Genomic DNA, 12,183 nt, shown 5'->3' on the forward strand with positions numbered 1-12,183 from the left:
GATTACGAGCCGCCATCCTCGTGGGAAGGGAGTTTTTCCCTGGGCTGGCGGGCGGTCTTTTGGCGACCGCCCGCCATCCCAGGGAAAAACTTAGAATACCCTCCGCGGTCTTTCGACCGCGGAGCGGTATTTCGGAGGGGGGAACTCTGGCGGGCGGCCTCCGCCGCCCGTCAGGGTCAGAATGACCCCCAATATGTGCTGGAATCCCATGCGACAGTAGAGCATCAGACATCTCCAGGTCCTCCACATTTTTCACTGAACATCACTGTCATTTCAACTTTGGCTGTATGTTGTTAGACATACTACTGGTACAGTGTCTACTGATCACTGGTAGTCAGTGGCCTGCAGTTTGTGTGATGAAATAGGACTTGTGTGATACATGGACACAAATTATGGATTTTACTGTCAGATGACTTAACATTGCCATGTACATACAATTCAGACATTGGTCACAAAAATCGGTCCTTGCTACATCATTCTGTCAGTCTACAACTGTCCGGTCAACAGCAGTCCATACTGTCAGCTGAAAATAATTATTTAAGTCTTCTAGTGCATATATAAAAATATCCCTTTCAGCTGACGATCTTACTTTCTTTTCCACAATACCATATACTCTTAAACCCTCCGGTCCACAACCATGAAGCAGTAAATTCTTCTGAACCTTCGTCCTCTATTGCTGACATATGGTTAAAAAAAGTCTTTCCAATCTGACAATTTCATTTGGGGTTCACCCGTCAATGATAAGAATGGCACTGATGAAGTGAGTGAGGAGGTTTGGGCACACATAGTTAAGATTAAAAGAAGAAATATATAATCCAACTTCAATTAAATTAGTTTCCTGTATTCACAAAATAAGGCACTAACATATCACTCCTTTCAAAATTACCTATCAGGTTACTTTTTAGGGACTATATATATTCATAAAGTTCAATCAATAAAAGAAGGTGTGCACGTCACCGTAAATGTGCACTTGTAGACAACAAGTTAATTCCGGAAAAGAATGATAAGGCAACAAGTATCAATATAAATGTGCTCTTGTAGTCAACAAGTTAATTCAGGGCAAGAATTATAAGTTCTCCTTACGCTGAACTGGTGTGCACATCATCGTCATAATAGAATGCGCCAAACCAAAGTACTTGTTTTGTGCGCATCTCCATATAATTACATTTCAGGATGCATGTCATGAAGTGTTTCAAAATCCAGAGAATACAAGTCACCATGAAGAGTATGAGCACAAAAGTTAACCATGATGTGCATTAATGTATGGCATGTGCATCATCGCAGGCAAAGAAGCAATTTCTACAGCACAGCACCTGTGACACCTACTTCAAATATTCCTGTCAAAGGTTATCCGTGGAGATAATGCTCCCAACATTGATGAACGCATGCATGCAGAGATGTTCATACGTGAATATTTGATAACAAAGTTGCTCATGAAGTCAATGCGTGAGGAGAAGCTTGAGTGTGACCACTCACTATACTTTTGATAAGGATCCCTTCATATACATTAAATCTAAATGTTACCACTGCATCCTGCGCTGCCAGCTATCCCTGCTAGGAATCATCTCAAACAACGGCCAATGTTGAATTACGCTGCAAGCTCAGCCCATTAAGCTCTTTGACACCTTGATGTGGGATGATCATATTCTGTCAGGAGTGCTGGAGACTGAAGCACGGTGGGATAAATTGTTGCCAAAGCTATAGTGTTTCTTCCAACAAATGAGATGTGACACAAGTAAGTTTCTAGTATTTATTCCAAGAAAGGTGGCAGCAGTGTCGCACCACTCAAAGTCTATCTCCAACTGCCAGTCTTTTACATTCTAGAACCCTAGTATCCTAGGTGCCAATTACTATGGCATTAAGTCCGTATCAGGCTAGTCCTGATACCACAGTGCCCACCGCATCTTTTCATGACTAAACCCTGAGTGACATCAACATGGGCCTCTTGAAGGGTGAAAGGTGAGAGCCCCAATGAGTGATCTGTAATGGAGAGATGGTACTAAGTTAGAAATAGTTAGGTCCTTGAATGCACTTTAGAATGCTGTGGTGATAATGTCCGCACCTGAATTGATAAATGCGGAATTGTTTGGCTGCTCATGGGGATAGCTAGTTTTTCACAGGTTCCTTAGAGATAGATACTGATTGCTAAATCAAATCAAATCAAATCATTAACATTTATAAAGCGCGCTACTCACCCGTGCGGGTCCCAAGGCGCTAGGGGAAAGGGGGGGTTACTGCTGCTCGAATAGCCAGGTTTTTAGGAGTCTCCGGAAAGCGGAGTGGTCCTGGGTGGTCCTGAGGCTGGTGGGGAGGGAGTTCCAGGTCTTGGCTGCCAGGAAGGAAAAAGATCTCCCACCCGCCGTGGAGCGGCGGATGTGAGGGACTGCAGCGAGTGCGAGACCAGAAGAACGGAGGAGGGGGGTGGGGACGTAGAAGCGGAGGCGTCGGTTGAGGTATTCCGGTCCCTTGTTGTGGAGGGCTTTGTGTGCGTGGGTGAGAAGTCGAAAGGTGGTCCTTTTGCTGACTGGGAGCCAATGCAGGTGTCTCAGGTGTGCGGAGATGTGGCTGTTGCGGGGTACGTCGAGGATGAGGCGTGCCGATGCGTTTTGAATGCGTTGCAGGCGATTTTGGAGTTTGGGTGTGGTCCCGGCGTAGAGGGTGTTGCCGTAGTCCAGGCGGCTCGTGACGAGGGCGTGGGTCACGGTTTTTCTAGTGTCGGCGGGGATCCAGCGGAAGATCTTGCTTGGTCATGGTGAGAAGAGGGTCCAAGATGAAGCCGAGGTTGCGGGCGTGGTCTGTGGGGGTCGGTGCAGTTCCGAGGGCCATGGGCCACCAGGAGTCGTCCCAAGTGGACGGGGTGTTGCCGAGGATGAGGACTTCCGTTTTTTCAGAGTTCAGCTTTAGGCGGCTGAGCCTCATCCAATCTGCGACGTCCTTCATACCCTCTTGTAGGTTGGTCTTGGCACTGGCGGGGTCCTTGGTGAGGGAGAGTGTAAGTTGGGTGTCGTCGGCGTAGGAGGTGATGATGATGTCGTGCTTGCGAAAGATGTTGGCGAGGGGGCTCATGTAGACATTGAAGAGTGTCGAGCTGAGCGATGAGCCTTGAGGAACGCCGCAGATGATCTCGGTGGGTTCTGAGCGAAACGGAGGGAGGTAAACTCTTTGGGAACGGTTTGAGAGGAAGGAGGCGATCCAATCCAGGGCCTGGCCTTGGATCCCGGTGGAGCGGAGGCGGGTGATTAGGGTGTGGTGACAGACGGTGTCGAAGGCAGCCGAGAGGTCGAGGAGAATGAGGGCGACTGTTTCACCGTTGTCCATCAGGGTTCTGATGTCGTCAGTGACTGAGATGAGGGCGGTTTCCGTGCTGTGGTTGGTTCAGAATCCGGTTTGTGAAGGGTTGAGCAGGTTGTTGTTTTCCAGGAAGGTGGTCAGCTGTTTGTTGACGGTCTTCTCTATTACCTTGGCTGGGAAAGGCAGAAGAGAGATGGGGCGGAAGTTTTTCAGGTCGCTCGGGTCAGCCGTAGGTTTCTTTAGTAAATGCAAGTAAGGTTTCTTTAGTAAATGCATAATAGACAAAAATTCCCAGTACTGAGTCAGTATTCAGGGGTGAGTCAGCCTCTTATAGCATTACCATATTATTATTGGGGGTATGGTAGAGAAGCGATAAAGAGGTGTAACATTTCGCTTATTAGTTTCACACTTTAAGCTAAATGTCTTGGCATGCTATGTGTCCCTGGCCCCCACGCCGAAGAGCACTGCGTGTTACTTATAATTAATCAAGTAGAGGTATTATATATTGGGTGGGTTGCTCCACTGATAATCGGCATTGGTGAGTGGGGGGACAAGTTATGAGTGTTCACTTTGAAGGGTGTGATGTTGTGTCCTATAACACAGCATTAAGTAGTCTCACACATAAATGATGGCACAACCTGAACCTATATACATGGTCTCACATGGAATATCAGGGGATATGAACTCCACAAAATAGTCAAAGAAAACAAGCTTGGTACTGATGTAAATGAATTGCCATAATACTCACATAGCATTGATCCAGCAAACCCACCTCCAGATAAAATCATCATACTCATTTTAATCGTTCTGAGGCACACGCAGCCTTAGGGGGCCATTGTGAGTTTGGCGGGTGGAAAACTCCTAACAGGGTGGCCACCGTCTATGCAGCAACCTCCCGGCAGGACTTATTATGGGTCGGCGCCTTCTGGCATAGTGGGAAACAGGCTACAGCATTGTCTCTGGCTTGTAAACGGGCCAGCAGCAATGCTGCAGCCAGCAGGGCGCACCACCAACCCAGCAATGTTCACTGTCTGCAAAGCAGACATTGAACTTGGCAGTGGTGCTGAGCAGGGGGGCCCTGCACTGCCCATGCCAAGTCCATGGGCAGTGCAGACGCCCGCCTGTGGCCACTACACCAGTTCTCTGCGAACCTTTTCATGGCGGTGTTACCGTCATAAAAAGGCTGGAGGAGAACTATATTGTAATCCCCAGGGAAATGCTGCCCTGGAGGATTAGAATCTCCACCAGGCCGCCGGGATCCAAGATCCTGTCGGAGCTGGTGGTACGACTGCCATTGTTGTTATGTGGCGATTGGACCGCCACATAGGCAGCAGTCCAAACTGACACCGCAAGTGTGGCGGTTCTAAGACAGCAACACTCATAATGAGGCCCTTATTGTCGTACTCCTAATATCCCAGAGGTCATTTTAATTTGTCTTTGTTAATTAGCTCAGAGGTCCCGAGGTTAAATATGCAACTGTGACATATCTATTTCATATGAAAACCTACTCATTTATAAATGTATATGGGCCAAACATAGACTCAACACAGTTCTTTCATGACTCAATGAATAAATGCTGAGTGCTCACTTCTGCACTATTAATCTGTTGGGTGACCTTAATATTATCCTGGTTTGTAATTTAAATAAATCTAGCCCAATGATCAAGATATAGCCGCAGATGACTTAGCCCTAAGGCATATAATGCAAATGTATGACATGCAGGAAGCTTGCAAATCTCTCCATCTGACAGAATAACATTATACATTTCATTCCCTTGTTCAGCGTCAGGCTTGATTATTGCTTAGATTCCCACCAAATGTTCTTGCTTAGAATATTGTCCAATCATTTACCCATAGAGCTAAAGTTGAGGTCTACCACCAACTTACAAAGATCTACAACTAAGAGATTGTGAGGTTCAGAATTGCTTAATGCTGTATTTATAGGTGAGTTCAGAGAGCATATTGAAGAATATTACAAAATAAATGAAGACTCAGTTCTAGGCTGTGACGTAATCAGGGAAGCATTCCCAGCACATATCTGCAGAACCTATATTTTGAAAAAAGTGGAAATCCTGAAGGTGTTTCATGCCAGATTGAACAAACTAGAAGACACAAAAATGCACCTAGTGTGAGAGTTTAAGAGTGAGTAATAGAAAACCTTGCTGATTGATATCCATGATAAAATTAGAGAATAACGGGAGGTAGCACGTTGTGAGCTAGAGGTTTAGGGGAGAGGGACAGACCAAGTAGACTGCTGGTTACAAGGGCATGCTGGAAAAAATCATGTTTCAAGTATCACCATTTCTTGATGAAATATCACCTCCCTCCCTACCAAGATTCTTGCCACTTTTACACCAACAATATACTGGTTGGTAGGCATCCCTTAGCTACTTCTCTACCCAATTAATAGATGAGTATCTAAATACATTAATATTGGCATGAGTGGAAGGGGAGACCAAGAGAACTAGTCTAATCAATGCCCTCTGCCCATTTAAGAGATCTCCACGTCGGTAAGCACGTGACTAGCATCAAGCCCCCAGAGGGTAATGGGCTCCCTGTTGAGTTTTATGAGGAGTACCCGCACCTTTTAGCTCCTCCCCTCCTAAAACTATACAATGAGGCTCTTAAAAACTGTTTTTTCCCTCCTGTGCTTCATGAGGCCACAGTACACCTCAACCCTGGTAAGAATTCCCAGCAATGCTAATGCTTAGTATCCTTCCAATATTTTGAAGATAAAATTCTGGAAAATAGATTAGCAAACAGATTGATGCTGCTAATGTCCTTCCTAGTACTGCATGATCAATCTGGATGTATCACTCAGACATTTAGGTCCCATAATCGTAGAACACTGATGACTGTCCTTCATAGAGATGATCCACCTATCCCCCCTTCTGTTATATTATTAGATGCTGAAAATAGTATATCATTCCCTGGAATAGCCCTTCCAGATGGAAGTATTACAAAGAAGCAGCCTGGGAAAACTCATAATTAAGTTCATTTGAATATTGTACGCACTACCAGTGACACGAGTGAGAATGAACAACCTTAATTCAAGCTGAGTAAAAATTGAGGAGGGTACCATACAGAGATGTCCCTCTTACGCCCGATCTTTGCTATAGCAATAGAATCCTTGGCATCTGCCCTTAAAGATAAATTAAATTTATATGTTAGGGTTCATTTACTGGTACTGTTGCCTTATGCAGATTATATGACCCTTTAGGTATAAAATCTGGATATTGATGCAACACCGTTTATCATAAAGATAGAAATATTGGAGGCTATTTAATTCAATCAGGTTAAATCGGAAGTGTTTATACTCACCGATGCTACAGAACAATTAAATCAAGTACTCTCTATGTTGGAAGTCAGATTCTGTGAAATATCTGGGTGTACATGTTGGAAGATAGATGGCTGAAATGACTCGTCTTAACTATGTTAGATCCCCTGACAAATAGATGATGGCTCGCTCTCGCTACTCCATATTGCTGTGGATTGGCATTATGGAAATGCTACTTATTCTTAGATTTCTATATTTGTTTACCAAGTTAACTATTATATTGATGCAGGACCTCCTATCTCAGTTAAGGAAGAGTGTACTAGAAAATGTGTTTGACATGGAGAACAGGAACTCATAAAGTGGGAAGCCTTGACCATTCCAAGGAAACAAGGTTGGTTATCAATGCCGGACTTACATTTATCATTTCTGACAGCACAAGTACATTTTGATATGTATTGGTTTCACTCTCTCGTCTCACAGTAAACATTTAGAGATTGAACTCAACTGACAGAACCCTATTCAATTCCATATGTACGATGTAATAGACCCAGAAAGAGTAGACATATACAGTAGATAAAGTTGGCACAAAATGCAGTATCTGGTGGTATCTGGCCTCCTTATCAGGGTTACACTTACTATATACCCTATTAAAACTTGAATGGATGCTCCCAGTCCAAAAATGTCTCCTGGAAAATGGAAGTGCCTCTATCTTGCAATTTATTTGACTCAAAATCTGAGTGACCTTTTCTTAGATGGCCGATTTATTACACTACTGGATTATAAAGCCTGGGGAACACTCACTCAGCTGTGCAGTTCTATTACACATTTTGACATACAGCCAGAGATCTTTGGCCTTCATTTCTGCAATCTCCAGGGGAGCTGGATATCCTTAGCAAGCTAGTTCAGAAAACAAATGTTCTTCTATTTATTTCAATGCTATTAGATTTTGTAATATGGAGTCATTCCACATCAGGCTTAAACAGGAGAGAGATCTGGGTCTGGTATCTAAAACATACTCAGTGTTTATCTGTGCCCAAGTGCAGGATTCTCTCTGTTATGTTGCTGTTTTTTCATATAGCGCACAAACACCAAATTGGTTTCTTGGCGCTGGGTAACAGAAACACACTGCTCACGGCAATTAATCATAATCCTTTCTGAAGAGCGAAGTCTTCAGGAGTTGCCTGAATATCGTGTAGCTAGGGGTGGATCCGATCTCAAGAGGAAGGTAGTTCCAGATGCAGGGAGCATGTGCAGAAAACATGGAGCCCCCAGTCTCTTTTTTGAATGTGGGGATTGTAAAGAGGTTCATGTGGGTGAACCTTAAGTAAAAGGATGTATTTTTTGATTTTGAATGATATAAAAGCTGGGCTTCCGCTGCAGATAAATAAATCTTGCTGATGCAAATATGCTAATTAGAAATTATTAATGAGTGATTATGTGTTTAATTGATGAACATTCATAGAGAAATTAATGGTAGAGAAAATAACGTGCACGTCTGAAATTGTGACCACGGAGATTGGGAAGTTATGCTAAAATAATTACAAGATGTGTGAAGTAGTGAAAATGTGAAAGAATAATGTAGTAACATTGTGAATTGTATAACTTATGTCTTATATTGATTTGTAGAGTTAACTTAACCGAGGATAAGGCCTATCCTTTTTCCAAGCCTCACGAGAAGGGCTGAATCACTAACGTGCTGTAGAGAGGCAAATGCATGACTTGACCCTGAACTACCCGATGTTAAAGTTGCTTAGCTAGAATTTTCTGCAATGTACCAGCTGCCAACACTTCAATCAAGAAGTGTTGACAGACATTTTTGGACTCTTCTTCAGCCGAGTACAATTTGATACAATTATGTGTAGAGTAGTCAAAATATACTTTCCCAGGACTTGAACAATGGAAGCACTGACTGAAGAGGAACATGCAACATTTTCGATACCTGAAGAGTCGGATGATGAGGACATCGTATAGTGGACCAATCCGCGTCTTGTGAAAGGACTAATATTAAAATGTATACATTTGGTAAACAAATATTATAGGTTAAAGTCATATCTGCTGACTGACGGACCAATTGGGAATTAGGGGGATGGACTGGGAGACCCTAATAAAAAGTCATGACAAGGGGCTAAGAATTCAGAATTTAGGAGATGCAAGAGATGAATTGGTGATGTCAGGAGATGCTGCTTGAGATTCTGACATTGGGCTCATACTCTTGAGAGCCTGATGCTACGCTGATCTATTGATAACCTGGAGACGAAGACTGACTTTGTTGCTGATCCATCCTGTGGACAGGTAGCTATGAAAATGTGATTGACTAACTTGTGCCTTTTCTTCTAGGTACCAACTGCGCTGTTTTATAGATCTTCACTTAGAATGATGTTTTCCAAATGTATGTTTTCCTGAATTATTTTACATGAAGCCTCACATTCTAATGCTAATCTTGGTTAGGCAGGGTTCCTAGGGATGACTCTGACAGTGACAAATGACTGATAAACTATCTGCTGAACTCTGCCATTGATGTTGTGAATCCGTTTATTGGCTTATGTAGAAGCATTCAAGCGCTTGTTTCTTCAAGTTCTGATTAGATTATGTTATTGATGTTCATTAATGAACTAATACTGAGCTGGTTGAATAAAGTTTGATCTAACTCGATGACCTAGTTTTGCAACCAATAAGGAAACAAAAATTGTTAAATGCTTACCAAGTTGTGGTTATTCAAGAATAGATGGTTTTAGTTGTTTTCATTAAAATGTTCTTGATTAGTAATGTTGATTATTGATGCCAGTGGTCACCATATGATTAGGATATTCCATGTGTCCCCTTGTAAGTTTACATAATAAGGACCAGGCACGCTAGCCGTTTTTGGTAGCAGCTTGATGGTTAGGTTCCTTGGAAAACTAGTTATGTTGTGATTACTTATGGTGGTAGTTTAAGTTAGGGTTAGTTGTTTGAATTTTATGAGATTTGACTTTTGTTTTTCTGTAATGGCAACTGTAGCAAAGATGATGTCCCCTCAAGCCCATAAAGTCCTTTCCCAGATCCTGGATCCTGCTATTAAAGTTGGGTATGTTCTCGGCGTTCTCGTGATAGTATGAAAGTGGTAGGTTGCGCTTGCAGAGGCTTAAGCAGATTGCAGGTGAATTATGATGTATGGAAGGTAAAAGTAGTGAGTTTGCAATACTCCAGTTGAGGTTAGTAGAAGTGTGCGTACTCTGCAGTATGAGAGTAGGGAAGTCATTGAATTTCATATGTGTGTGGCACTTTGTGCTAAAAAATTGTCCATGTGGTGGTTGGTAATGTACGGACCCTGCGTGGTCTAAGACTCTAGAGTATACTGACAAGTGTAGGAGACACTTGGTTATATGTTGTAATCTGCCTGGTTTAGTAGGTTGATCGGGCGTGGTCAACAAGTCGGTGTGTGAGTTAAATGAGTAAGAGGAATTTGGACTGAAATTTGGCAAGTCCTATGTGCACCAGGACAGATCCATTGATGAGTTGAGAGTGGAATTTGTGGGTCAAACTTTGCTTGCACATGTGGGAGACTGGGAAGGAGGAAGAGCTATAAGAACGAAAGGGCCATTAGTGAAAATCCGTAAGGTCTCTGAAGTGATTGTGTACCTTCCTATAGTAAACCAGCTGATTTGTTTTGGTTATTGGTTTTTGGTTAGTGCTTGCAATGTTTTGCATCAGTTTTGTGTAAGTTGAAGTCTAGGTGGACAAGCTGCAAGACTTTGTCAGCCGCAGTGTGTGAGTGTGCCGTCAGAGTGTGCCGCGCTGGGATAGGTTGGTTAGTAAGTAGAGTCACGAGCGGATTGGCAGCCGACAGACAGCAAGAGGCAATTGGTTGAGCAGGAGGGTGAATGGAATCTTGGGAGTAAAAGTCATTTCATTATTGTATCAAAATAAATAAATAGAGAAAATGAAGTTTTTCAAAGCGTTTAGAAGTGCCATGAAGGGTGATTCTGACATTAAGGCGTCAGTGGGGGAGCCAACCCCACTGGAAAATTCTCCAGAGTATTTTGTAATGGAGGAGCAAGGTGTCGCACTATGTCTTTTGTTGAAACAGTGGTACAAAATGACAAAGAAATTGGGAGTTCTAGCGTTTCCATAGCATGGAATGTTTAATTTGAGAATTTTAGACGAATTGCGAATTACATTATATGAGACAAAGCCATTACCGAGGCCACCACAGTTTGAAGCTGAGTGGTTTGGGAGTTGGTAGCCAGACAGCAACAAGAGTTGAAATTTCAGAGGAAAGTAAAGAAGGAGGAAAAATCTTTGGCAGAAGCAAGGTGGAATTGGAAACAGAAAAGGTGGAGAACAGAGACATTACAGGGAATTAAATTATTTTCTGCAATCGCAGAAGAAGATGAGTCAGAAAAAGAAGATGCTGCTAAGGGTGGTGAGAGTTCAGGGACAAGGAAAAAGGCAAGGACTTATGTAGAAGAAGAAGATTCAGATGTTGAGGATCTTATTACACAGTTGTTGAGGGATCAACCTCTGCCATATGCGACCCATGAAGGGGGTCCAAGTACTAGTTCTTCCCCAACTGCTCCAGCCCTAGCATCGGGGACAGTGGGACCAGTACAGACAGACAGTGGGCAGGTACAAGGAGTAGTGCGGAATACATCTAATCCAGGGATTACTTCTGTGATCAAAGCACAGACGCATCCACCATTGTACAGAGAATTTATCCAGATGTACCAGTTCTTGAGACAATTTCGAACTTAGTGGTGCCATTGGAGCAAGTGCTCTTGAGGCCAGTGCTAGTTCAGACTAAGCTGACCCCAATGTTATTGCCTCTGGCACAGCCACTGGGTTTACCGACGTTTACACTTATAACAGGGACACAGTCAGATGTCACACCAGTGATGAATCAGGCTATGGGGGTAACTTTTTCACAAGGTGCGAGTGTCAGGGCAACTCCAGATGCAATATCGTTACTGATTACTGTTGGTCCAGCTGCACCTCTATTCGCACAAAAGAAAGCGAGTACAGGAGATCAGAGTGAAATGTCACAGAGCCTCGGGAGGAGGGGAGTGAGTGATCATGTGCAGATGGTGACATCTATGGGTCAGACCTTTAATGGATCTAGACCTTTAATGGATCTTAGTCCACTTTTAGCGTTTCCAGATGTAGTAAATGGCCCGAGTGCGAGTAAAAGTTTGAAACTTTTGACACCGCAAACTCCAGGTGCAGCGGTGCAACAGGTACCAGTGCCAAATGCAAGTAACATCTTGTTACAGGGATTGACAGCTCAGCAATCGAGTGAATGGTTGGACAGTTTAAATACACCTCCAAATGCATCCAAGGGTGAAGAGCAGAGAAGTTGTGTAGGGTTAGCTACAGGAGTAACAGAGTTAGTTGAGGGAACAATGGGAGTGAACAGGTTAGAATCTTACACAGAAGAAGTGCTGAGGTATCTGTGTCCAAGAATTCAAGGGAAGTGAGTAAAATACATCAGAAATTGGCAGAGCTGGCAGAAAAACATGATATCGAGCTTGAGAAAACAAAACATTTGAAACAAAGCTACAGACTAGATTTCAATGCTAAATATTTTGAGCACATGAGGTCAGCAGGAATGAAGCCTCATTTAAAAGAATTGTTGCAGATTGT

Source organism: Pleurodeles waltl, chromosome 4_1 (assembly GCF_031143425.1).
Source record: "Pleurodeles waltl isolate 20211129_DDA chromosome 4_1, aPleWal1.hap1.20221129, whole genome shotgun sequence".
NCBI classification, from domain to species: domain Eukaryota; kingdom Metazoa; phylum Chordata; class Amphibia; order Caudata; family Salamandridae; genus Pleurodeles; species Pleurodeles waltl.